The following is a 25942-nucleotide window of genomic DNA, read 5'->3' on the forward strand; positions in this document are numbered from 1 at the left end:
TCAAATATAATAACCACAAGATTTAATATTATTAATATGTAATTTCATGTTTATTCCTAACCAAAATACATATGTGTCCAAGGATAAGTACTGACCTTAGCCTCTTTTTAAATCTTCAGAGCATAATTTAGCGCTGTCATATAAAAGGTACTTAAACATCTATTGACCATTAGAATGTAAATGCCAACAAGAGAAGGCCAAGTTCTCTCTTAATAACCAATAATACAATTTAGGAGATTATTTCTGAACCAAACTTTAGTGTGAAAGGGATTTTTACAGCTACAAAACAAGTCCAATTAACAAGCATTTATTAATCACCTACTATGTGTCAGGTGATGAGCTAAGAGCCAGAGATCCAAAGGAAGGCCAAAAAAAAGTCTCTGCTCTAAAGGAACTTACAATCTAATGAGGATTTTAAATTGAAAGTAAATATATGCCAAGAAAATATTCTGAGGAGTTTGTCACAAAATAAAACATTAATAAAAATTTAAAATAATCTGATTAGAATGCTGAAGTTCTAAAGGGCTTGCAAATCATTAATCTTAAGTTGGTTCTCCAGATTCCAAACTTTTATAAATACAACATTATCATCACACATAAATACCTGAAAGGAACAATAAGAAAGTAGTTTAGTTGCTTGAGGCTGGTTGTTAGGAAAGTAGTTTGGCCAACCAAAAATAAAGAATATTGCCAAAGTACTGACTGTCAGTACCTTGTTAAGTATATAAAACCACAACATACCTTTAACGAGAACTATACTAGAGACAGATTTTAATGACAACATTGTTATTATTGTCTTCAAGTATTTGTATACCCCATTTCACAGACAAAGAAACAAAGTCTTTGGAAAGTTAAAGTAGCTTGTCCAGGGTAACATAGTTAATAAAGTTGCAGAATTGGAATCAGAATTCAAGTGTCTCCTCAAACCAACACTTTCTACTTAAAGAAACTTTGTACACCTACAGTATAAAGAATTCAATCCAAAAATCTCACATACCCTTAACAGGTATTATCTTAAAGTGGCACCTAAACAAGATGAGGGATGCAGGTGTAAATCTCCAAAAATTTTTCAAAATATACTTAATATTAATTTACTTTAATATAAAAGTGAGCATATAACATATTATAACCTCCTTGAGAGAGGTGGAATGTCTTTCTATCTAAATGATATATTATGGTCTTCTCCAAGTATAAGATCCTTTCATTAATTGCCCAAGACAAATATAATATTGTTCTGAATGTTATCCCTAATGGCAAATGAAATCTAGTAGAAAGGAAAAAAATACATAGATACTGAAAATTTAAAGTGACTATAGGCTACACTTAGGTTTTTACAACCAAAATTTGGCAAAATAGAGTAGTATTTTATGGAAAATAAAATTTATTTCATTTGTTATATTATAGCTTGAGCTATCAGAACAATGGCCTTCCCCTATACTCAAACCCTCAGGCTTTTGGAACTGCTTCAGGACAGAAATGGTTCTCTGGGTGGGAGGAAACAGGAAGGGCTTTGATTGGCTAACTCTGTCTATAAAAGACTAGCCTTTTCATGTGAAAGCAAAGAAATCTATGAAGAGATGCCAAGGGAAAGAGGGAGTACAGCCTTTCTGTTCTGTCCCAAGAGAACTAAGACCAGTAGGGAATGTTAGGCTATGTAAGAAGGAACTTCCTCACAGTTAGAGCTGTCCAACAAATAATAAGAGGCTTCCTGAGTGGAACAAAGTGATAAGATAGCTGTTACTAGGACTCTTATAGCAGATGACTACTTGCCAAATGATGTCATTGAGATTCCTGCTTAGGTGTAAGGTCAAACTAGAAGATAGACTCTGGAATCTCTTTCAATACTGAAAATTTATGATTCTATGAAATGTGAATAAAGTACCTGGAAACAAGAAGGAAAAGTAGAGAGATCAGGAAAGTGAGCAGTAAAAATAAGTTGTGCCGTACCAGCAAGAGACACTAACAAAGGAGTAAAGGTGAGGGTGAGAAGAAACAAAAAGGCAGATTATCAGAACATCTCATATTTATACAATTCTTCAACCTCTACATGGCACTTTTCTCTCAGTTTCCTGGTGAAATAAATAAAAAAGGTGATGATGATGATTCCCATTCAATAAATAAGAGAAATGAAGCTTGAAGGGGTAAAGTAATAAATAAATAAATCACATAACACCCATTTAGAGAAGCACTGGCCTTCAAGAGACAGAAAATAGTCCTGAATATACAGCTATGTCTATACTACATCACAAAAACAGGTGCTCACAATGACAATCGTTATAAATTTTCAGAACTCTGAAAAGATTAACTATTCAAAACAGATCACATCATCATCACAATACACTTATTAAGCACTTAATATGTGCTAAGCATTGTGCTAATTACTAAAGATAAAATTACTTGAAAAGTAAAAAAAAAAAAAAAAAAAAAAAAAAAAAAAAAAAAAAAAAAAAAAAAAAAAAAAAAAAAAAAAAAAAAAACAGCTCCTTCCACAAGGAGCTTAGTCTAATGGAGGAAACAACATGCAAATAAACTCTATACATAAAAGATATATATAATGTTAGTGGAGGGCAATTTCAGAGGAAAGGAGAGAAGAGACACCTGGAGAGGTCCCTTGCAGAAGGTGGGATATGAATGAGCTAAGTCCAAAAAGACTCAAGAAAGCCAGGAGGGAAGAAGGTGAGTATTCCAGAGATGACAAACAATTAGCAAACAAAACAGCTCATATTTAAAACAACTCCCTTTCACAGTTCCAGATAATCAAAGGAAAGAAGCTCATGGTAGATTTTTATTCTCATTTAATAAGATAACAAGTTTCAAATATCTGATCAAGTGGTTTCTGAACTATTAAATTTTTACATAATATAAACTGAAAACCAATTCTCAGACTCAGGTCCTTGTCCAAACAGGTACTAAAATGCAATTTTTCTTTCCTCCTAATAAATGACAGTCTGTTGAAAGATAATCAACATTAACTGACAACCAACATTAAGTGAGCCATGAGCATCATCCCAATCTTTGGCAAATTCAGTTGAATGCTTTTAAAAAAAGCATTTCTAAAAACCTTTGTGTCAGGTGCCTTCACTTCACAGCTACCTTTAAAACCCAGCTCAAGAGCTACTTTCCACAGGGAGCTTGTGCTGATCCCATGCTCAGAGATTCCTCAGTACATATTTTATAGTGAATTTTCTAAATGAAAGTACATACCATCACCCCCCCCCCCAATACAATGTCAGATAGGTGATTGCAACAGCTGTTTTATTTTTTGTTTTTCTATCCCCAGCACTTAGCACAGTGCCAGGTATGTCATTTATTCTTATTAATTGAATGGTGAAATAAATAGACATCTGTCCTTGGAGAATGGAACACCTGAGCCTCTGATACTAGCTCTAAGATCAGGGACAAATAACTTATCCTGTTAAAGCTCTAGAAAACTTATGTAAGTTGCAGAGAAGGGACTGTTCATTAACAGGGAGGCTGATTAATTGGGAGATCCTTAAATCACGGGGCTGATCTTTATTCCTACTGGAAAGTTTGAGGTCTAAGCAGTAAAAGTCAAAATTAAAAATAAGACAATGGATCAACATGATTTTTCCTTCATTCTGCATTGCATACTCTGATGGAAAACTAATGGAAATCCTAGATTTATTTGTTCAAATCCATTTCACAAGTTTCCAGTCAATAACACCTAATCATTCCATAATGTTGATTCACTAAGTGTTGTCTTTGCGGAAAATCTTGAAAGATGTCAAGAAAGTTTGAAATCCTGTGCTGTTTTTGATTAAATAATTTCAATTTTAATTAATAGTGCTCCAAATGGGAAATATAAATCCTTACACATGGTCAAGGATGATTTCAAGAAAAGGTAACAGAAAAATCACAGTCATGTAGGTAAGGAGAAGAGTACACTCAGTGCCTAGAAATGGAATTGGGAGAATTAGAATTCAATTCCAACTGTAGGGGAAGCAATCTTTCATTTAAAAATCTGATACCACTGATCTTCCAACAACACACATGCACTTTGAATTGTTCCTCTACAAATTAAGGCACACTATCTTGACCCATTCCTGTTTTTTGGCCAAGTCCCTTGATAATCAAAGGCTCACATTTGTGGAATAGATACTAGAGATGAAGCATGTAACTCAGAACACTAGTTTTTTCTTTTGACACAGGGAGATTAAATAGGAAGTCTTTATTTCACTATTACTGTGCAGCAACTCAAGGAGTTATCCAGCCCAGAGAATTCCAGCACCAAGCAAGACAACTGAGCTATCTTTGTAGGAATCCTCTACCCAACCTCTGTCTTTCTCAATATTGGATAATTCTAGAGATTTTGATGATTAATACCAAGCATGCTTTAATGTGTAAAGACTTTACAAGCTAAATCACATGCTTAACTCAGTTGCTTAAAGGACATACATTTCAATGTCAACTATCCTAAATGATAAAAATACCAAGTAAAATTTGAAGGATTGAGGTCAAAATTAGAATATGGGTTTAGTGAGGGTTCTTAAACTTTTCTGTATTATTATAATGCCCTAGGCAGTCTAATAAAGTCTATGGACTTTTCATGGAATAATGCTTTTACATGCCTAAAATAGGATATACACAGGATTGTAAAGGAAGACAATTACATTGAAATAGCATTAATAAAACATATTTTTAAATAGTCATAGGCACCAAATTAAGAAATTCTAGTTTAATGAGATAATGATGGACATCAAATGTTTGGGATAATAATCCCAAAGATCAATAATTCTGGTGACAGATCAGGGCCAAAGTAAATGTGAAATCCCTTTAAGTATAGATGCAAATATAAATGCAACAACATATGTGTGTGGGCAAGAAAGGAATCAGTACACAAGAAGTATTTTGCAAGGACTTGAACATATCCTAGAAGTTTCCTTCTGTCCTTCACAAAAAAATGAGTTCATTACTCTGTGCTGATATATCACTGGTCAATAGGCCCAATTTTCTTGGCACAGAATGGAAAAAGATACTTCCCATACAGACATCAGTACCCAAGGAACTGATCTTTCATTGGCTTTGCTCCCTAGGCTCCCTAGATAAACCTCTGAAGTTTTATGTGGATGGTTTATGGATGGATCAACCATCCAGAATTGGGGAATTTTCCCACTGAAATAAAAAAAAAAACAAACCCACAACCAAAATGTTTCTTAATAGTTTGTTTGTCGCCTCTTTTTAAGTCTTGTAAACATTACCCCTCTGAGTAATTCTATTCTAGGCAGGGTTCAGCAACTGCTTATTCCTAAGGGTCAACAGCAGCAGAACAGATATTCTTGGCAGGCCTAAGACATAGCTTAGGGAAAAGAAGGAGAAAATGGGGGAAAAGAAAAAGAGATTTAGAAAGGAAGAACAACAGAAGCAACAAAGAGAGAAAGACAGAAATGGGAAAACATTGGAAGAGTAAGTGAGCAAGCTAGTGAGTACTTGTGGGGTTTCAAAGTTTCCACTATGTCCTACTTCAGGCTGAAAACCAACTACATAAGATCCAATGTTATACCAAGCACTATACTATGCTCTGGGGAAACAAAGAAAATATTCATGGGAAGAACAGCTTATTCATGATGAACTAACTGATCAATGTAATTACACATTAGGTAAGAAAACTCACTATTACCTCTTAAGGCAATCCTTCCTTTAAAAAAAAAAAAGTCATTAACAGTTTTGAAACAGTATACAATAAAAGAGCTATTTTCTGAGAAGATTTTTTTAGAATTTAACTTTATTTTTTCAATGAAGAGAAATCTGTTTTCAATGTCTCCCATCCCCTCCCCCCATTTATAAGAGAAAAGAACAACTGAACTCTTGTAATAAATATGCAATCAAACAAAATAAATTCCCACATTGGCTATGTCCAAAAATGTTTCCTGAGAAGGTTTTTGTGAAATAAAATTTTGTAATACACTCCCTTCTATAATTATAGCACAGATACACAATAATTCAAAACAAACAAGGACTCTTCTGTTTTATGATTTTTTGGGAGGAAGAAAAGCTGTATCTATAATTAGCTCTGGCTTTTGCTCTAATACTACTCCCTCCTATTTTCTATGAACTCTACTATTGCAATACTGATTTAATTCAAAAGATCCTTTTAGTCTTAACTTCCTAACTCTAGGCTTTTAATCTTTCAAAGACTTTTCAATAAGTTTCACAGAAAGACAACTCAGAACTGAGTGATTATAAAATAATAAAAAACCAATTTCAATCCCACAGTAGCAACCCACAGGAATCTTCCTGACCCCACCCTCAATCACTGCCAACCCAAATCAGATTCCATTTTTCTTTTAAGCAAATCTGGTTCCTCAAAGTTTGTCCAGCTAACTTCTCACATTTCCCCAAGAGCAAGCCTGATGCAATAAGCCTTTATTCACACACCCGTGCTATCAATGTCTAACAACTTCCTTTGCTTAGACCTCTTGCTTCACATAGAGCTGTAATATTTCCTCCAGGTTTTTACCAGGCTGGGTTCAAAGACCAGTAGAATTGGTAGATTTTTGACATTCCACCTTTATACAAAGCAGCAGTCATTGGTACTCACTGATAGTTCTGAATACAACTAATGGTTCTCATTCTTCCCACTTATTTCCTTCTCCCAAAATTTAAGGATAAATTCTGTCTACTGTTGTCCAGTCATTTATCTCAAATGTTTTTCAATTTTTGCTTAGTTTCTGAATTCCTAAACAGAGTAAATTTAATAGAAGATCCTAAGATTGGAGCTTTTGAACTAGAAGGGTCCTATGATCAACAAATAACCAAATTCACATGTTCATAAATCGCTACATATAAGATAAATATAGAGTAGATGAGAGACAGCTTTGAAGGGAAAGGATCTGGAATTGTGCCAAACAGAAAAGACCCTCCAGTAGAAGATGGTATTTGAGATGAATCCTAAAAGAAGTCAAGTATTCTAAGAATTAGAGGTAAGGATAGAGAGAATTCCAGACATAAGAGATAATCAGTGTACAAAGACCTAGATTGAGTATGATGAAAAACAAGGTATAGCTGAATTTAGAATTAAGGAGCTTAAGATTAGAAAGACAGGAAGATGCCAGGTCTTAAAGGATTTTTTTAAAGTTTATATCTGATCCTAGTATTAATAATCATTGGAGTTTCTTAAGAAGAAATTCATCCATTTAACTTCTTTGTCAAAAACAATTTTTAAAAATATTAACACTATACTCTATAAATTATGGCTCCAGTCTTCCAGAAACAATTGTTTTGTTCTCTCTCATCTTAATCTACTATCTGTGCCTTTTTAACAAGAGATGGGGGAAAGAGAGGGAAAGAAAGGAAGGAGGTTCAAACCAGAATAGTCCCTCATGCCTTCAACATGAATCTTTGCTCAGAGATGATTTCAGGTAACAGACACAAGAATCTTGAATGAGGAAAAGATCGCAATAAATAAAAATGTCTTTTAGGCTAACATTCCAAAATTGTTAAATAAACTAGATATCATTCCATTTCCCTCCTGGACTATTCCCCTGGAAAGATCAATGAGAGATCCAAAATCTTTTTCTGAATAGGATGGAATAGAGAACATTTCCCTTCAGTTGGTCATAGGGCCAATTATTTCCAGGGTGGGGAAGGCAATGATAAGAATTATTCTTAGTTAAAAGGTTGGGTACCATCCTTATTTCATTTCACTAAGAAAATCCTTTTCAACCTCAAACTATCCCTATCATTCCAACGCTCTTTTCCAAAAATTTTGAAAAGGTTTTTTTTAGTATAGAAGAAATTTTCAAAATATTTCTGGAGCAACCCAAAAGAATGTTTTTTAATAGTGCCATACCTTCATTATACAGATAAGGAAACTGAGGCCCACATGGATCACAGAGCAGCAGTAAGTAGCAAAGCTGAGATTCAAACAAAGATCTTATGAATTATAAATACCATGTTTTTTTCCAGGATAAACTGGAAACTGCAAAATATACAATGGTATTACAAACATTACTATTTCTAAGCAATAGCCTGAAACAAATGTGGCAACATGCAACATGAATTGAATGAAGGGAACAACATGAACACTTATACACATGGTAAAAGCAAAACTTTTAGTTTATATTTTGGCAGAAAACTGTAGAGAGTACTTGCAATGAGCTTTTCTGCTGTAAACTATATGACACAATCTAAATTTCAAACCCAAAGAACCTCCAAATGTATAAAAGGCAGTAAGGAAATCAAAATTTTTCCTTATCCAAATTTGTACTACATCTACAAACAAGTAGATAAGGGTAATTTCCCTAGACAATGGAAACAAATCAAAAGTTTCAGCCATTCTAATTTCATGAAAAGACTACAAGTTACAGATTTTCAACTCTATTGTATTTTTATGAGACCAAGCATTAGGCCTTTGATAACTAACCACTCATCCAAAAAACAATCCTTGCTCTGGAACTCAGATAACAAAGGGAATGAAATAGTTATTTTTGAAGATTTACAATCATTCTTATTAAGTAATCAGGAAATAAGTGTACAGTCAGCCCTTTTTAATTCAAGATAAAGATTGAGATACAACCACTTCAAGACTAGGCAGATCAAGATCCATTCATTCCAGACTTTTTAAACTTTCCATTAAAATAAAACTAAATGCATTTGCGAATGTATAATTTTTCCCCCATTTCTGTTAAGACACATCAAAAGAAAAAAAAAATAATGGTGTTAGGCATTACTTTTGCATTTCTAGCCCTCAGACTTTGGGTACCAGAATACAAAAAGGTACATGGATACAAATGTCATGATCCAGAATGATGGTTCAAACATTTGTTTTCTAATTAAATCTGATATGTCTTGTTCTTTAATATCTAAATTAAGAGAAGTCAGTATTTACCAGTTCTCTTTCTATCTTAGGAATTAGAACTAATTGATAACAACAATGATAAAGTTCAAATAAAATTAAATAATCCATCTAACCACATTAAAAGTTGAATATTCAAAGAGACATTCAAGGACCTGAGCTATGTAAAATTCTAGTATCCTTCAGTATGGGGGATAGTTTTCATGGATTCAAAACTGTCACTGTATTTGTTCACAAAACATTACATTTGATGTTAAATAAAGTAAGAACTTGTTTGATTTGGAATCTCACCGCTGCTATCTACTAGATATATGACTTTAGGCAACCTATCTAAACTGTTGTGAGCCTCAATTTTCTATTCTGTAAAATAAGAATAATAATATTTGCAGAACTTATCTCTACTTTGTAAAACTTAAAGTGGTATAGAAATATAATGTATTATTATAACAACGCAGAATGTATATTCTATATACATAAATTCTCCACGTAACTGAAGATTGAACCTGAATGATTTCTAAAGAACTGTTTTTGAGAAAAAAATTTCTAACAGACATCACACATTCTCTCATTGATAAAGTATATCTGAAGCATGATATCAGTTATTACATTGTTTTATAACAAATTAAGTCTTTTGGAAATGATGAAATTATATATAAGATCACTCATCACTGCACAGTGTCCCTAGACTACCACATTACTAGTCAATATTTCTTTTTGTCCTCATGAACATCTCTGTTCTCTCTTGCAGTAAGCTTTTTTTCTCATCATCAGTATCATTTCTTATCTCTGTCAACACATCTGCAAGGCTGCTTCCCTAGCACTGTTGTTTATATGATTTCACTTGTCTTTTCTATGTATCACAGAAATTAGAATTAGAAGACCTAGCAATAATTTGCTCTTAATCTCACATTTTACAGATGAGTAAAAAGATGTCTAATAAGGTAAAAGAACTTATCCAGGTAACAAAAGCATCTTCTAATAAAGTTGATTGGGGACAGAAGAATTAAGGAAGGATCCTTGCATCCATCATGAAGTTAAGAGAAAAACTACTAAACCTCAGAGTCACAGGACCTGAGTTGAATCCACTAGTTAAGTGACTTGGTTCCTTGCCTCTCTGGACCTCAATTTCCTCATCTGCAAAATGTTGGTATTAGACAAAGTCCCTTCCTATTCTAGACATATTCATATGATGCTAAAGATGAATTTATAGGCTCCTTAAAAGTGGATTCTGTAAGGCTTTAAAAAAAAAAAAAGCATCTCTAGGTACAAGATACAAGTTTTACAGAATACAAGTCATTTCTGTTGTTCATGTGGCCTGGTTATCAGGTAAGAGAAGGGAAATACCACCAAGCTACAGTCTCCTTATTTCTGGATGCAAAAATATCTTGAAAAAAAGGAAAATATTCTAAATTGAAATGAAAGACTACATTAGTGAATGCAGAGTAGAATAGAGCTATATCCTAAAATAGTTATCTATATCCTGTCTGTCTGTGTGTCCATCCTGTCTATCTGTCTGTTCTCCTTCTTCTCTAAGCATAATATGTAACATAGCATCTTCTTTGTAATAAAGATATTTCCATACTGAAGAACAAATTTTAATTCATTTTTCTTGGAAACTGGAAGTGATGTTTAAGATCATTGTCCCTAATCTTTTGGTTCAAACTTGTAAGGGAACCAAACGTTAAACCTTGTATTTTCTGAGGCACAATCTAATGCCTTTGCCTCCTGTCTCCTAAATGAAACAAATAACTTTAGTGATTAAATATAACAACAGTAAGACTAGCTAGTATTTACATAGTGTTTTAAGGTTTACAAAGCACTTTTCAAACACTATCTCATTTGATTCTCATAACTCCATGAGGTGGGTGCTATTATATTCCTCATTTTACAGATTATAAAACTGAGACAGACAGGTAGAAGTTAAACATCTTACATACAGCTAGAGAATATCTGAGACTGGATTTGATATTAAACAATGCCTGTTTCTTTGCTTTTGAAAAGTTTTATTGATGCCTTGTTTTTTATACCAGTCATTTCCTGATAGACCCACTTATCCCACTCCACCCTATCCTGCCCTCCAACAACAGAGAATTTTCCCTTGTAAAAATGGAAAACAGTTATACAAAATCAACCAAAACAGCAACTACGTCTGTCACAGCACACCATTTAGCATCTATCTATAACTCTAATGTAGATTTAAAGAACCAGGACTCAAATCTCTACTTAGTCTTTCTGGCTCCCCATTTCTTCATCCATAAAATGTCCTGGTGGAAATGGAAAATCTCCAAGGTCTTTTCCAACTGTCAATATAATTCTGGTATAATTTTTCGATTCTCCCAATTCCAACGTATTAAAAATGATTTTCCTCATAAAGAAGAGAATATATTTTCCATGATTGCACATGTATAATTGATATCATATTGTTTGTCTTCTCAGCAGGTGGGGGTGGGAAGTGCAAATGAAGGGGAGAATCTGGAACTAAAAATGTATAAAGAAAATAATGCTACAAAAATAATAAATTTAAAAGAGTTAAGAGCCTTTTCAAACCTCCCAAACATCTAATAAGTATACACATACAACAAAAATAAACAAAAATCACTCAGGAAAAAAGGGGGAAAGCATCCCTAGTTTTTTTTTATGTTTTTTTCCCCTTTTGATATGATTTTTCTCATGCAGTATGATGAATATGGAAATGTGTTTAGAAGAATTGCACAGGTTTAACGTATATTAGATTGTTTGCTGTCAAGGGACGGGAGGAAAGAGGGAGGGAGAAAAATCTGTAATACAAGATTTTGCAAGTTGAACATTGAAATTGTTGAATGTTGAAAATGATCTTTGCATGTATTTTGAAAAATAAAAAGCTATTTTTTAAAGGAAAAAATAAATCTGCTTTACCACATCCCCCTTACAATAAAACCCAGAAAACTGGCTGTCAGACATCATTCACTTTTAATCTAGTGTTTTATCTTTTAATTTATCTAGTGTTACAAATTCTTTCAATGAAACCTAATCTAGACAGGGAGAAAGTTAAGCTGGTCCCTGTCTTTATGTCTTGAGTTTATCACTTTGGTGTTACACTTTGATAAGAAAAGAAAAGGCAACACAAAGCATACTTCATTGGACTGAGGGCTCCACCAACCCTCTTTTATGTGACAAAAAGTGAGTGAAAAAGATTTCACAGTAATTTCCAAAGGACAACTGATTAGCAATCAAGTCTTTTCAATACTCTCACATCATCAGAGGACTCAGCTATTAATTATCATAAAACTTCTATTACCTCAAGCTAGAAAGCAGAAGTTAGGACTTAAATCTTGGCAAGCCAGATCCTATGTATAAAGAATTACATCCCCACATAATCCTAATAGAAGGCCATGGGGTTTCAGTTATAGGTGGATTTTTTTAAGCTGGAAAATGGCCTAGATTTGCATCAGATTTGAAAAAAGGCTGAAACATTTTAACAAATATTTTCAGTCATACACAATTTTTGTTTTGTCTTTGTATTCGGAATTTAGTACAGTATCTTGCATAAAATAGGTCCTTAATAAATGTTGAAATAATATTTGTAAAGTGCTGGGCAAATAGTAGACACTTAACATAGACCCTTTCTCCTCCTTCTAGTTGGACTAATTTGGAAATGAAAAGGGTCTTAGAGATCACCTCATTTAACTCCCACATTTTACAGATAGGGAAACTGGGTTTCTTTGATATAGAGAACTCAACTGAAGCAGGAGAACAACATAAAATATTTTTCAAAACTTAAAACACTTTATGAATTCAGGTATTATCAAAATATTAGTCTTTTGGTAAGAGGAAACCTCTGAAGGCTCATTTTGAGCAGGGAAGTGGCCTGTGCAGAATTATGTATCTGGAAAATAAATTTAGCAGCACAGTGAAAGATATAATCTTGAAGAGGATGGAATATCAGATAAAATATACTGCAAGTCAGATTTCAGACTGATGACCTAGGCAGACTGTTATTTCTCTGTCTCATAACTATACATATATTGGGGGGGGGGGAGAGGGAAGGAAGAGGGAGAGAAAGACAGAGACAGAGAAAATAAAATAAAATATTTGGGTATCTACCTGCCAAGACAAATCCAAGAATTATATGAACACAATTATAAAATATTTCTCACACAAATAAAGTCAGATCTAAACAACTAGAAAATAATATCAATTGTTCATAGGTAGCCCCAGATAATATAGTAAAAATGACAATTCTGCCTAAATTGCTCTACTTGTTCAGTGCCATATCAATCAAACTGCCAAAAAAAATTATTTTATAGAACAAGGAAAAAAATAACAAAAATTCATCTGGAAGAACAAAAGGTCAAGAATAAGAGGAAATTATTGAAAAAAAAAAAAAAAAAAAAAAAAGAATGGTGATTTAGCAGTACCAGACCTAAAACTATAATATAAAGGAGCAGTCATCAAAACCATTTGTCATGAAGATTTCAGAAAGGCCTGGAGAGACTTACATGAACTGATGCTGAGTGAAATGAGCAGGACCAGGAGATCATTATATACTTCAACAACAATACTATATGATGATCAATTCTGATGAATGTGGTTCTCTTCAACAATGAGAAAAACCAAATCACTTCCATTTGTTCAATAATGAATAGAACCAGCTATACCTGGCAAAAGAACTCTGGGAAATGAGTGTGAACCACTACATAGCATTTCCAATCCCTCTGTTTTTGTCCACTTGCATTTTTTTATTTCCTTCTCAGGTTAATTTTACCTTAGAAATAAGGTAAATAAGTCCGATTTTTCTTGTGCAGCTGTATGGATATGTATTCATATATTGTATTTAACATATATTTTAACATTTTTAACATGTATTGGTCTACCTGCCATCTGGGGAAGGGGGTAGGGAAAAGGGGGGGGGGAAGTTGGAACAGAAGATTTTGCAAGGGTCAATGCTGAAAAATTATCATGCATATATCTTGTAAATAAAAAGCTATAATAATAAAAAATTTAAAAAAGAAAGAAATTAAGACATGAAGTTAAAGAAGAAAAAAAATTGGTCTTGGCTAAGAAATAGAGTGATGGATCAATGGAATAGATTAAATACATATGGTACAATAATCAATGCCAATAGTAATTTAGTATTTGATAAACCCCCAAACTCCAACTTCTGGGATAAAGAACTCACTACTTATCAAAAATTGCTGGCAAAACTGGAAAATAATGTCAGAAATTTGGCATAGATCTCATCTCACACCCATACCAAAATAAGGTCAAAATGGGTACATGATTTTGGCATAAAAGGTCATACCAAAAGCAAATGAGAAGAGCAAGTGATAACTTATCTATCAGGCCTTTGGAGAAGGAAAGAATTTATGACCAAAAAAGAACTAGAGAATACTATGAATGACAAAATGTACAACTTTGATTACATTAAATTAAAAAGGTTTTGCACAAACAAAAACAACAGAAACAAGATTAAAAGGGAAGATAGAGGTAAAAATTTATAGCCAGTGTTTCCGATAAAGGTTTCATTTCTAAAATAAAAGAACTGTGCCAAATTTATAAGAATACAAGTCATTCTCCAATTGATAAATAGTCAAAGAATATGAACAGACAATTTTCATTTCTAATCATATGAAAAAAATGCTCTAAATCACTATTGATTAGAGAAATGAAATTTAAGACAACTCTGAGGTATAACTACATACTTCTCAGATTGGCTATGATGAAAGGAAAAGATTATGATGAATGTTGGAAGGATATGGGAAAACTGGGACACTAATACATTGTTGGTGAAATTGTGAACTGATCCAACCATTCTGGAAAGTAAAATAGAACTATGCCCAAAGGATTATCAAACTATGCGTACCCTTTGACACAGGAGTGTCAATACTGAGTCTGTTTTCCAAGGAAATCATAAAGGAGGGGAAAGGACCATAAAAGTATTTGTAGCAAGGATTTTTTGTGGTAGTAAATTGGAAAATGAGTAGATGCCCATCAAGTGCAGAATAGTTGAATAAGTTGTGGTATATGAAAGTAATGGAATATTATTGTTCTATAAAAAATTGATGAATAAGCTGATTTTAGAAAGGCCTAGAAAGACTTACTTGAACTGATGCTGAGTAAAACAAGAAGACCTAGGAATACATTGTATACAATAACAGCAAGAATGTGCGCTAATCAACTATGAAAGATCTGGTTCTTCTGGGTGGTTCAAAGATCAAGGTAATTGCAATACTTTGCATAGAAAATGCCATCTGCATTCAGAAAAAGAACTATGACAATTGAATGTAAATCAACACATACTATATTTACTTTTTCTGCTTTTTCCCCTGTTGTGGTTTTTCCTTTTTGTTCTGATTTTTCTCTCTCAACATGATTCACAAAGCAATGCCTACTAAAAATTAATTAATTTGTTAAAATTTTAAAATATAACAGAAGGAGAGAGAGAGAAAGAAAGAAAGAGAAAGAGAGAGAAACATTCAGGTATTTTCCCCAGCCAAGAGAGGGCAAGACACAGAGACTGCTTTGGAAAATGAAAATGGTGAGTCAGTCATGTAGAGATGCTGAAGAATTTGTCAATATTTACTGTGACACCAAAGATAAAAAGAAGTAGGGTATTGACTGGATTTTACATGAATTGAGACACTTTCACCTGGAATGGAAATGCCATTTTAGGGCAAGAATTTCTCTGAATGGGTTTTTTAAAATGCGTCTTTACAATGAGATCCATCAACATATTCAGAGTCAAACTATAGTTCTTTACAGGAACTGTGGAATTATGACATTTGATAGGAAAAAAAAAAAAACTATTTCAACCAGAACTTCCTATTGACAGCACAAACCACACCTAAACCACAGCATGAAAGATTCCAAGTGACCATTTCCTTTTCCAGGGCTGATCTATGTAGTCTTACAAAAATGGACAACTCAAAGTTTTCTCTAAAATTTGCAAAATTAGTTTCTTTTCTTCCACTGCTAGTTCATCAAACAGATACTTTAAACTAAATGTGTTTCTTAAACTTTTTCAACTCATAGCTACTTTTCATCCAAGAAATTTTTACATGACTCCAGTTAGATAGGCATAAAAATAGATATAAAATATACAAATCAAACATTTACTAATAACAAATCATAATTTTGCAAACTCCACATTCAGTTACAAGACCCCAAATGAGGTCATGAATCACAGTTTAAAAAGTTGGGCTTTAAACCAAAGTGCAGCAAAAACTGATAACTTTTAAAAATTTACTAAAATTCCTAACCTTAACTTTACTAGTTATACTTAACAACAGAGAAATGTTGCATACTTATGCCTATAAATATTGAATTTCTTTGACTAACACTTTGTAAAATGATAGCTATAGCAACTTTCTGTCAGATTCATCTCAAAAATAGAATTCTATCCTCATGTCCACATGGATACATAGTCATTAGGTTCAACATCACACTATAGGAGAAGTTTTCTGTTCAATATGTTTAATAATATTCTGTCAAGTAACATGAAATAAAATCTTCGATGGCCATCCAAAGGATATCAATAAAAACATTTCTTTTTGTAAAAAGTGTGTTTCTCTAGTTCAGAGCAAAGGGTGATTAAGAATTTAATTAGAGTGCTATTGACAGTGGGAACAGAAAAGGAAAGGACAGATATTGCACAAGTGGGAGTCAACAGGATCTGGTAATTGATAGGATTTAGGAACTGAAGAAGGAAGCATAGAAAGTAACTTTAAGGTCTGGGATTTAAGCAATCCAAGCAGGATAGTTGGTGCCATCAAGAGAAATGGGGAAGTTAAGAGAAAAAACCAGGAAGGGTTGAGGAAGAGTTTTGTTTTGGACACACTGATTTTGAAATACATAGGAAAGAGAGGGACAACAATGTCACTTTGAGCTAACAAGGATGTAGTAAACAAACTCTTGGATTTTGAGGAAAGGCCATAAGATTTGGCAATCAGGAAGTCATTAATTACCTAGTACAACAGGGTGCTAAACGGTTTTGTATCAGGGATCCTTTTGCATTCTAGTGAAGGTTATGGTCCCTTCTCACAATAATTTTTTTTTTTGCTTCATAATAAAGGAAATGCTCATTTCAGTTCTGGAGTTGCTGAAAATAAATATAAATTTTTTACCTATCCAATTTTATGCAACTCCTTAAATCTTTCCCTAGACCTCTGTCTATGAACCGCAGATTAAGAACCTCTACATTACAAAAAAGGCTCATTTCAGCTGGATAGATCATAGGATTCAGAGCTAGAAAGAGTCTTTGAGCTCATGTCCTAAGCCCAGGTTAATGTAGCATGATAAAATTACCAGATTGGAAATTAGAGCAAAGGGGTACCCATCCCAATACTGCCACTAATTTTGGGTGGCATTGGGCAAGTCAACTTCTAGTATCTGTAAAATAATAGAGTTGGACAAATGACCTCTGAGCTTTCTTATAGTCCCTTTATTTTATAGATGGGGTACAGAGAATGATAGTTACTTGCCCCAGATCTCAAGAGTAGTAAACAGAAGTGAGATTTGAATCCAGTTCTCTGTTTTAAGATCTAGTATTCTACCACTACTGATGTACTTCCAGAAGACATAGTGAAGAGGAATAAAAAACTAATAGGGAGTAAAAAAGTGAGTAAACTCTACTCACTTCTCAAGTGCAGAGAACTCCTGGGTAGAGTAAACTCAAGAATAGAGTTTACTCTTTCTAAAACTGTGATAGTGAAATGAGACAACATGATTGTTTTAAAGGTGAAAGTGCACATATTGAACTCACTGAGCATATCTGAAGCCAGTAGGAACCAATAAAGGAAAAGACATGGAAAATGAGAAGCTGAGAAGATATCTGGCAGGGAGAGGAAGAGAAGGAATCATGACAATTTTAGAAGTATAAGGTTTTAGAAAATAGGAAAATCATCGGCCAGAGGAATAAAAGAGGTACAGAAGAGTGTGGGGACATAAAGAAAAAAAAAGAGAGACTTACTATAATTGACCTCAATCTTCTCAGTGGAGTAGGAAATAAGGATATCTAATGAGAGAGGGGGTGGAATTAAAGTTGGGGAAGAGGCGTGCAGTGAAGGAGAAGTTTGTAACATTCACTGTGCAGAGTATAATAGAGTCAATGAGAGATGAATAAAAGTATTGTTGTCATCGGTGAAAGCCTAGTTAAGTTTAGATAGCATAATTTTAGGGAACCTAGCAAACTCAGTTTGCTATTTCCTCTAGGAACATTGTGACGATGAGTCCTAGAAGAGAAAGGAGGAATGGAATGGTAGAGAGAGTCAGTCATCTGGCAGTGATATAACAGACTGTCAGTAAGAAAAAGCAAAAGTATTATGAGACTATATCAGTAGTCTTGGCTAGTCCTGATAACCTGTGTCAGGGTGCTTCCTTTGAGAAGAAAGAAAAAAATTGATGATAGAAATACTCTGGAGGTAGAATTAGCAAGATTTGATTAACTGATTAGATTAGAGAAGATAAGAGAAGTAATCATATAGAAAATAATACAAAGGCTACAAAGCCCCTAGACATACCACTGTGCTCACCAAAAATAAAAACAAAAAAACAAAAACAAAAAACACCTGATGGAAGATTAAATGCTAAATGTCATTAAATCACAAAATATCTGAATTGAAAGGGACCTCAGAAAGTCATCTTGTCTGTGTTTCTGCTTTTCTTTGTATACACAGCACTTAACACAGTACCTGGCAAAATAGTTAAATGCTTACTAAAAGTTTACTGGTAATGATTTCAGTTCAATCCATTTTTAGACAAATATGCCACCAACTTATATCTGATAAAATTTCAACCTGCCTCTGCTTAAAGACTTCCATTAATGGAAAACTTGCTAACTAGGGCTACCCATTCTTCTTTTGCATAGATCTAAGCATTGAAAAGTTTTCCTTATTTCAAACCTAATCCTGCCTCTCTGCAGTTCCAATCATAGCTTACAATTCTGTCATTGGATTCAATATAGTTCAATCCCTCTCCCATATAACACTGCAAATATTTTGAAAAAAAAACTAAACCTTTCTAGTTACTTTGATTTGTCTAATATCTGATTGCTTTACCATCCAAGTCATCTCCTCAAACATTGCAGTTTATCAATGTCCTTTAAATGTAAATAACCAACCATGATTCCTGACAACTAATTAGAAACCAATCTCCTGGCAGAGAACTGATGAACTCCAAGCTCAAAATGAGACATAAATATTTTTGGTCGTGACCAATGTGAAATTTTTTTTTTGCTTGAGTATGCTTACTTTTTACAAGACTTTTGTCTTTCCCATACACACCTGGTGGTGGGAGGATGGGAAGTAGAGAAAGAAAAACAATTTTAACTAAAAAAATTCAATTAAAAAAATAAAGGTGCTGCTCAAAACTAAACATATTCCCAGAGCAGAGTACAATAGTACCATGACCTTCTTTCTGAACTCTGTTTCTATTAATGTATTAGCTTTATTTGACTGCTTGGACACATGGGGAGACCTTACAATCCATTAAACCTTTTAACTAATAACTGTCATTTCTGTAAATCAACTTACAAAGCTAATCCATGTTAAAACTAAAGACAATAATCGTGACACTGATACTTCCGTAGTCAAAATCCTACCAAAGCTGGAAATAAAATTATCAAGTAAATTTATTTGGGGGATGAGATGGAGGGAAGGTTTGGAAAATGTAGATATCATTATAACATGTCAAATAAATTTCACATTCCATCTTCTAAGAAACTCCTGAATATTCATAGTATGTTGATTATACTTCTGTTATACTCTTATGTTTAATTTTTTTAAAATCATAGTTCATTGGATCACAAAATGTTGAGTTGAAAGGGCTTTATGGAAGTCATCAAATGCCCTTCATTTTAAGGATGAGGAAAATGAGATTCAAGAAAGGATGAGCCTTTGTTCATTTTGCCTTTCATCTGTAAAGAGTTGATTAAGTAGTTTCTATTTTATATCAGGAATTATACTGAGCCCTGGGAATGTTAAGACAAAAAATATGCTCAAGGCTTTTATAAATTCTTTTGAACTTACTTTCCAAAAGAAACAAATGATTCTATGTGTAACATAAATAAGAGTATGTATGTTTCTAAAAGCTGCTAACTCACCAGTTAGAATTCACATGACTCCCAGTCTCCAATATCTCTCTTTTTTATACATGGACTAACTCCCTATTACAAAGCTGAAGCAAATGGGTAAATACAGATTTAGCTAAGAGATAAGATTTAAAATACTTCTTCTGATAAAAAAAAAAAAGGAACCACTCCACTTCTGATTGCCTTAATCATTTCCATATACTGCAACTACTTATTCTTTCAACTTTAGAATCTTTATAAGCTACAGAAAAACTAAAAATTCCCCTGATTTATTATACGTAACATACACATTATACATGGATAACAGCTTAACATTTATCTCAGTTTATTAAGATTTAATTCTACCAATTAATTCTACCAAAAAATCTATTTTAAAATCTGACATTAAATCACAAATCCATAAGCATATATAGTACCTTGAATTGACCTAAGATATAGAAGAAAAAGAGAAATGGCAATATTTCCAGAACCCATCAGTTTCTAAGACTTGTCAGTGCTATCTATCAAACACCATCTATCAAACTCATTCCCTTTTTCTTGCTCATACATTCCCCCAAATTCCTGTTTTCAAGGAATTCACAGTCTGATATAGGTGACAAAATATAAATAAATGACATAAAAAACAAATGAAATATATGAAATAAAATAGAGAAAGTTAGCAAAAAGAAGACACTAGAATTAAGGAAAATCAGGAAAGGCTTCCTGTAAGGTAACACTTTAGCTTCAACTTGAAAGAAGCCAGAAATAGAGATAATGAAGACTAGCTAGTGGAAAAGCATGGAATTCAGAGACGAAGTGTCATGTGTGAGAACCAGGGTCACAAGATCTCAGAGTGTAGGAGAGAGAGAAAATTTAAGATATAAGATGATTGGAAAGATGGGGTAGGGGAAGACAAGTTATGAAGGGATTTAAACACCAAACAGAGGATTTTATAGCCAATCCTAGAAATAATGGAGAATCCCTAGAGTTTACAGAATAGAAAGTGACATGGTCAGACCTGCACTTGAAGATCAATTAGAAAGGTGAAGGCAACATTGACTAAAGAAGGGAGAAATTTGTGGGGCAGATCAAACACTAGGCTACTGTATGTAATAGTTCAGGCCTGAGGAGATGAGTGGCTGAACTAGAGTACTAGTTCAGAGGAGAAAGAGGGACATATTTTAGAGATGTTACAAAGGTAGAAATAACATATTGTGGGAACAGACTGGATATTGAGGATGACAACTAAATTGCAAGCCTGAAGAACCAATGGTTCCCTTGACAATTATAGGGAAGTTTGGAAGAAGGGAAAGTTTTGAAAGAAAGATGAGTTTATCTTTGAACATACTGGGTTTAACATGTCTACAGGTCTTTCAGTTTGAGATGTCCAGTAAGCAAAAGAAGAGAGGCTAGGGCTGGATAAATGATCTGAAAATTATTAGCATAGAGATGATAAATGAATCCATGGAAGTGTATGGGATGATAAAATGAAACAGTACAGTAAGAAATGAGAAGAAAACTCAGGACAGAGCCTTGGAAGATCCTCACCACTAGTCAACATCATCTGGAAAAAGATTCAGCAAAAGAAGTGAAGAAGGACTGATCCAGCAGGTAGGAGGAGAACCAAGACAGACACTATCTAGAAAACCTAGAAAGAAGATCTCATCAAGGATAAGAGGATGATTGACAGTGTCAAAGGACACAGAGAGGTCAGGTAGGATGAGGATTGAGGAAAAAGTCACCAGAGTTGGCAATAAAAGCACATTAGCAACTTTGGAAAGAGCAGTTCAGTTGAATGATGAGGTCAGAAGTTAGATTATAGAGTGTTAAGAAAAGAGAAGAAAGAAAGTGCAGAAATCAACTATAAAAAAATCTTCCCAAGGAGCTTAGCCACAAAAGGGAGAAGAGATATGAAACAGCTAGCAAGGACCAATAGAGCAAGTGAGGGTTTTTTGAGGATAAAAAAGACAAGGGCATGTTGTAAGCATCAGGGAAGCAGCCTATAAACAGATAGAGGCTGACAATCAGTAAGAATAGGAATGAGAGAGAAGGGCAATCTGCTGAAGAAGAAGGCATGGAAAGACCAGGCATGTCTTTTCTGATCATCAAGCTACTAGCAGTTAATGACTCTTTTATATATTCTTAATTTATTATAATTCTATACTGCTATCTAGGCTAGAATGTAAACTCTTTACGAGTTGTTTTTATTTTATTTCCATTTTATGTTTCCTTTTATTTTTGTGCCTTTGTTACCTTTGTCTTGGCAATTTTCCCAATTTCTAAGCATCTAGCATGGTCTATTGCATAGCAAATGCTTAATAAATCCAGTCAATTGATATGCATGGTCTAATTTACATCCCTCATTATCTCTGCAAAAAAGGAGGGTGACTATTACTAGTTAAATTTTAGAATAGGGTTAGAAAAGACCTGAAAGGTCATTTAATCTAAAATTTTAGTTAATTCAAAAATACATTTATGTTATGCTATCCATAAAAAGTAAGTTACCTAGTGTTTCCTTGAACAATCCCAGTGATAGGAAATATTACCTTATGAGAGAAGTCGTTCCACTTCTGGAGAGCTCTAATCATTACAAACATCCAAAAGCCAAAATCTGCTTCTACGTAAAAGTCATCCACTGATCTTACTTCTGTTTTCTAGAATGACAAAGAATGTATTTAGTCCCTTTTCTACATGACAACCATCAAATACTTACCTAATCTGTAAAATGGAGAAACTAGATGGTCTCTAAGGATGCTTCCAATTCCAAATCCTTTAAGCCCTATATAATATTGAATAATTATGAAAGCTTACTTTATGTGCTACATTAAGATTTACAAAGCATAATCCCTTTATATTCTATCAACCCTGCCAGAGTAGACACTATTTTGTCCATTTTACAGATAAGAATAACCAAGTATGGGTATATAAGTATAGACAATCAACAGAATAATAGATCAAGCCCTGATTTACAATATTTGTCCAATTTCCAAAGTATAAATGTTCTCTCTGAAAATTTAAAGCTCTAATTTCTTGAGCCAATTTAACTTGGCTCCAGCAGCCATGATTAATACAGCACTTAACTATATATCTAAAGCAAGATTAAAACCCAGGACTTTCTAAATCCAAGCTTAGCATTTTTTCTACTACTTCATGCTAGTTCCTCTTCCTACCCCTTCTACTTAAATCCAGCCATAAATCCATCTATTTCCTTCTAGTCCACAGTTCATAAATTTAATCTGCCAATCTTTTATGACCTTCAGATATCAGGTGGTACAGTGGACAGACTTTGCTATTTGGAGTCAAAAAGACGTGAGTTCAAATAATACTTCTTCAAACACTTAGCAGGGTGACCCTGGGAATATCACTTAAATATTCTGTTTCACTTTTCTCATCAGTAAAATGGGGATAACAATAAACCTACTTCAGAATAGTTATAAGGATTAAAGGAACTAACCTAGTTTTACAAACCTTAAAAGCACTATAAAAATGTTAGCTATTAGTGTTGTCAGTAAGAAAATTTAGGTTCTCTTACCATCTTTTCACCAATCCTGGTATTTAAATCCTTTTTTTAAAAACTTATTTGTTTTATTTTCATCATTTTGAAAATAATTCTCTTTCACAGGAGAGACAGAAGTTTTTTTTTTTTCTTGTCTAGTATTAACACCATCTGCCCCAAGCATCAGGCCTCACTCTTCCTTGTTCTTGTTTAAATATAGCATTTTTTAAAAAGCCATCTTTATTGTCCTTTGCATTTTTTTCAAGCCTCAGCTCATTCTGAGCTTTAGTGTTCCTGAAGCTAATCTTACAGATACATGCAATTCTTTTGTATTCATCTTCAGTTATGTGCCCCAAAGCCCCCCCTCTTTTATATTCTTTTCAGTTTTGATCTCATCATGAAGGCCTTTTGTGTATTTACATTAGTCTCTTTATATGCCTCCTCCTTTTCTTCTTTACGATTCATAGATGAAGAAAATGTGAGGCATCCAGAGGTCAAGTATCTTGCCAAGGGTAATAGAATGGGTAAGTGAAGGAGGCAGAACTAGAACTCTAAGAGGTTGTACCTAACTAAACTACCCTTGCTTGACAGATTGTGCTGGAGCTCTTAAGATAACTATTGATGCAAGGAGAATTCTACATGTTGTGGGCCAAAGCAAATTTAATAACCAACCTTTGCCTAAAAAGATTGTGATATCATCTAATTCACAGTCACTGAACATTTCAAGAAGAATACTTACAGTAAAAATTTGAATCTTTATTTCACTGAAAAGTTTAGGAACCATTAACCATAAACTATCCCTAAGGCAATCCAGGACCCTCTCTTCATACTCAACTCTAACCCAATTAATTCATTACCCAGATACACAGTCTGTCGAAAACACACATATTGATGAATCATTTCTAAGAGTTGTCCATTGACCTACACACACATCACAGTTTGGATCAGAGATATCAAATTTGTTCGCACAAAGCTCATGAGGGCAAAACTCTTGAGTGACACTGGAATCAGATGAAAACATAAGTGGAAACATACCCTTTGATCCAGCAGTATCTCTACTGGATCTGTATCTAGAAGAGATCATAAAAGCAGGAAAATGACCTGCATATATAAAAATGTTTGTAGCAGCCCTTCTTGTAGTGTGAGGAACTGGAAATTGAGTGGATGCCCATCAATTGAAGAATGGTTGAATAACTTACGGTATATGAATGTAAATTGAGTATTACTGTTCTATGAGAAATGATGAACAGGCTGAATTCAGAAAAGCCTTGAATGACTTACATGATCTGATGCTGGGTGAAGTAAGCAGAACCAGGAAAACAGTATACACAATAATAACAAGATTATAGGATGGTAAACTATGATAGACTTAGCTTTTTTCAGCAAAACGGTTATTCAAGACAATTCCAACAGACTTAGGATGGAAAATGCCATCCACATCCAGAGAGAGAAATGTGGAAATTCAATGTGAATCAAAGCATAGTGTTTTTCACTTTTTTTATTTGTTTGCTTTTTCTTTTTTGTCTTTTTTTTCTCTTTCTCTTAGTTTAATTTTTCTTGCATTTCTCATGGGAAATATGGACATATGTATATCTTATATCAATCAGATTTCTTACTGTCTTGGGGAGAGGGAAGGAAGGAAAGGAAGGGGAAAAAATTGGAACACAAAATCTTAGAAAAATGAACGTTGATAACTATCTTTCCATGTATTTGGAAAAATAAAATACTATTGAGGGGAAAAAAGGAAAAATAAATAATAAAATAAATAAATAAATAAAAAGTTACAAATATCAGGGGTATCAATGAAAAAAAAAAAAAAAAAAAGCAACCAAACAGTACCAGATCTCAAACTATATTATAAAGCAATCATCCAAACAATCTGATATTGATTAAGAAATAAAGTGGCTAATTAGTGGAAAACATTAAGTAGACAATTTACAAAGATAATGACCATAGTAACCTTAAGTTTGATAAACCCGAACTTCCAAGTTTTAGGGGCAAGAAATCAATACTTGACAAAAGTTGTTGAAAAAACTAGCCGGCAGTTTGGCCAAAACTAGGCATAGACCAACATGTACTATGATATACCAAGAGGTTAAAATGGATATGTAATTATAGACATAAAATGTGATATCATAAACAAATTAGGGGAAATAGGAAAAATGATATCTCAGATCACCAAACAAGAAACTGAAATAATTACAAAAGGTAAAATGGGTAATTTTGAAATTTTTACAGGTTTCTCTGATAAAGTCCTCATTTCTTAAATACACAAGGAACTGAACCAAATTTATAAAATAAATTCCCTAATTCATAAATGGTCACCGGCAGTTTTCAGAGGCTGATAAGGCTATCGATAGTCATATTTTTAAAAATGCTCTAAATCACTAATAATTAGAGCAATTCAAATTAAAATAACTCTGAGATACTAATTCTAACCTATTAGATTACTAACAAAACAGAAAAGTAAAATGTTGGTGAGCATATGGAAAAACAAGTATACTAATAAAGAGCTAATGGAGTTGTGAACTGCTCTAACACTTTTGAAGAATTATTTGCAACTATGACCAACTATAAAATTATTCAT

At 33.5% G+C, this 25942-nt stretch overlaps 1 protein-coding gene across 3 annotated transcripts in view; it reads right to left on the minus strand.

Moving 5' to 3' along the window:
- PTPN14 (protein tyrosine phosphatase non-receptor type 14) overlaps nucleotides 1–25942 on the minus strand; it is a 245709-nt gene that overhangs the window by 200892 nt on the left and 18875 nt on the right. For 2 of the 3 annotated variants that reach the window (XM_031937364.1, XM_031937366.1), the window contains exon 2: nucleotides 22406–22513. The exons of the other annotated variant lie outside the window; for it this stretch is intronic. The gene's annotated coding sequence lies outside the window, so the exon portion shown is untranslated. The remainder of the gene's footprint in view (nucleotides 1–22405; nucleotides 22514–25942) is intronic. 3 annotated transcript variants of the gene reach the window in all.

The sequence above is a fragment of the Sarcophilus harrisii genome, chromosome 4 (assembly GCF_902635505.1).
Source record: "Sarcophilus harrisii chromosome 4, mSarHar1.11, whole genome shotgun sequence".
In the NCBI taxonomy this organism is placed as follows: Eukaryota; Metazoa; Chordata; class Mammalia; order Dasyuromorphia; family Dasyuridae; genus Sarcophilus; species Sarcophilus harrisii.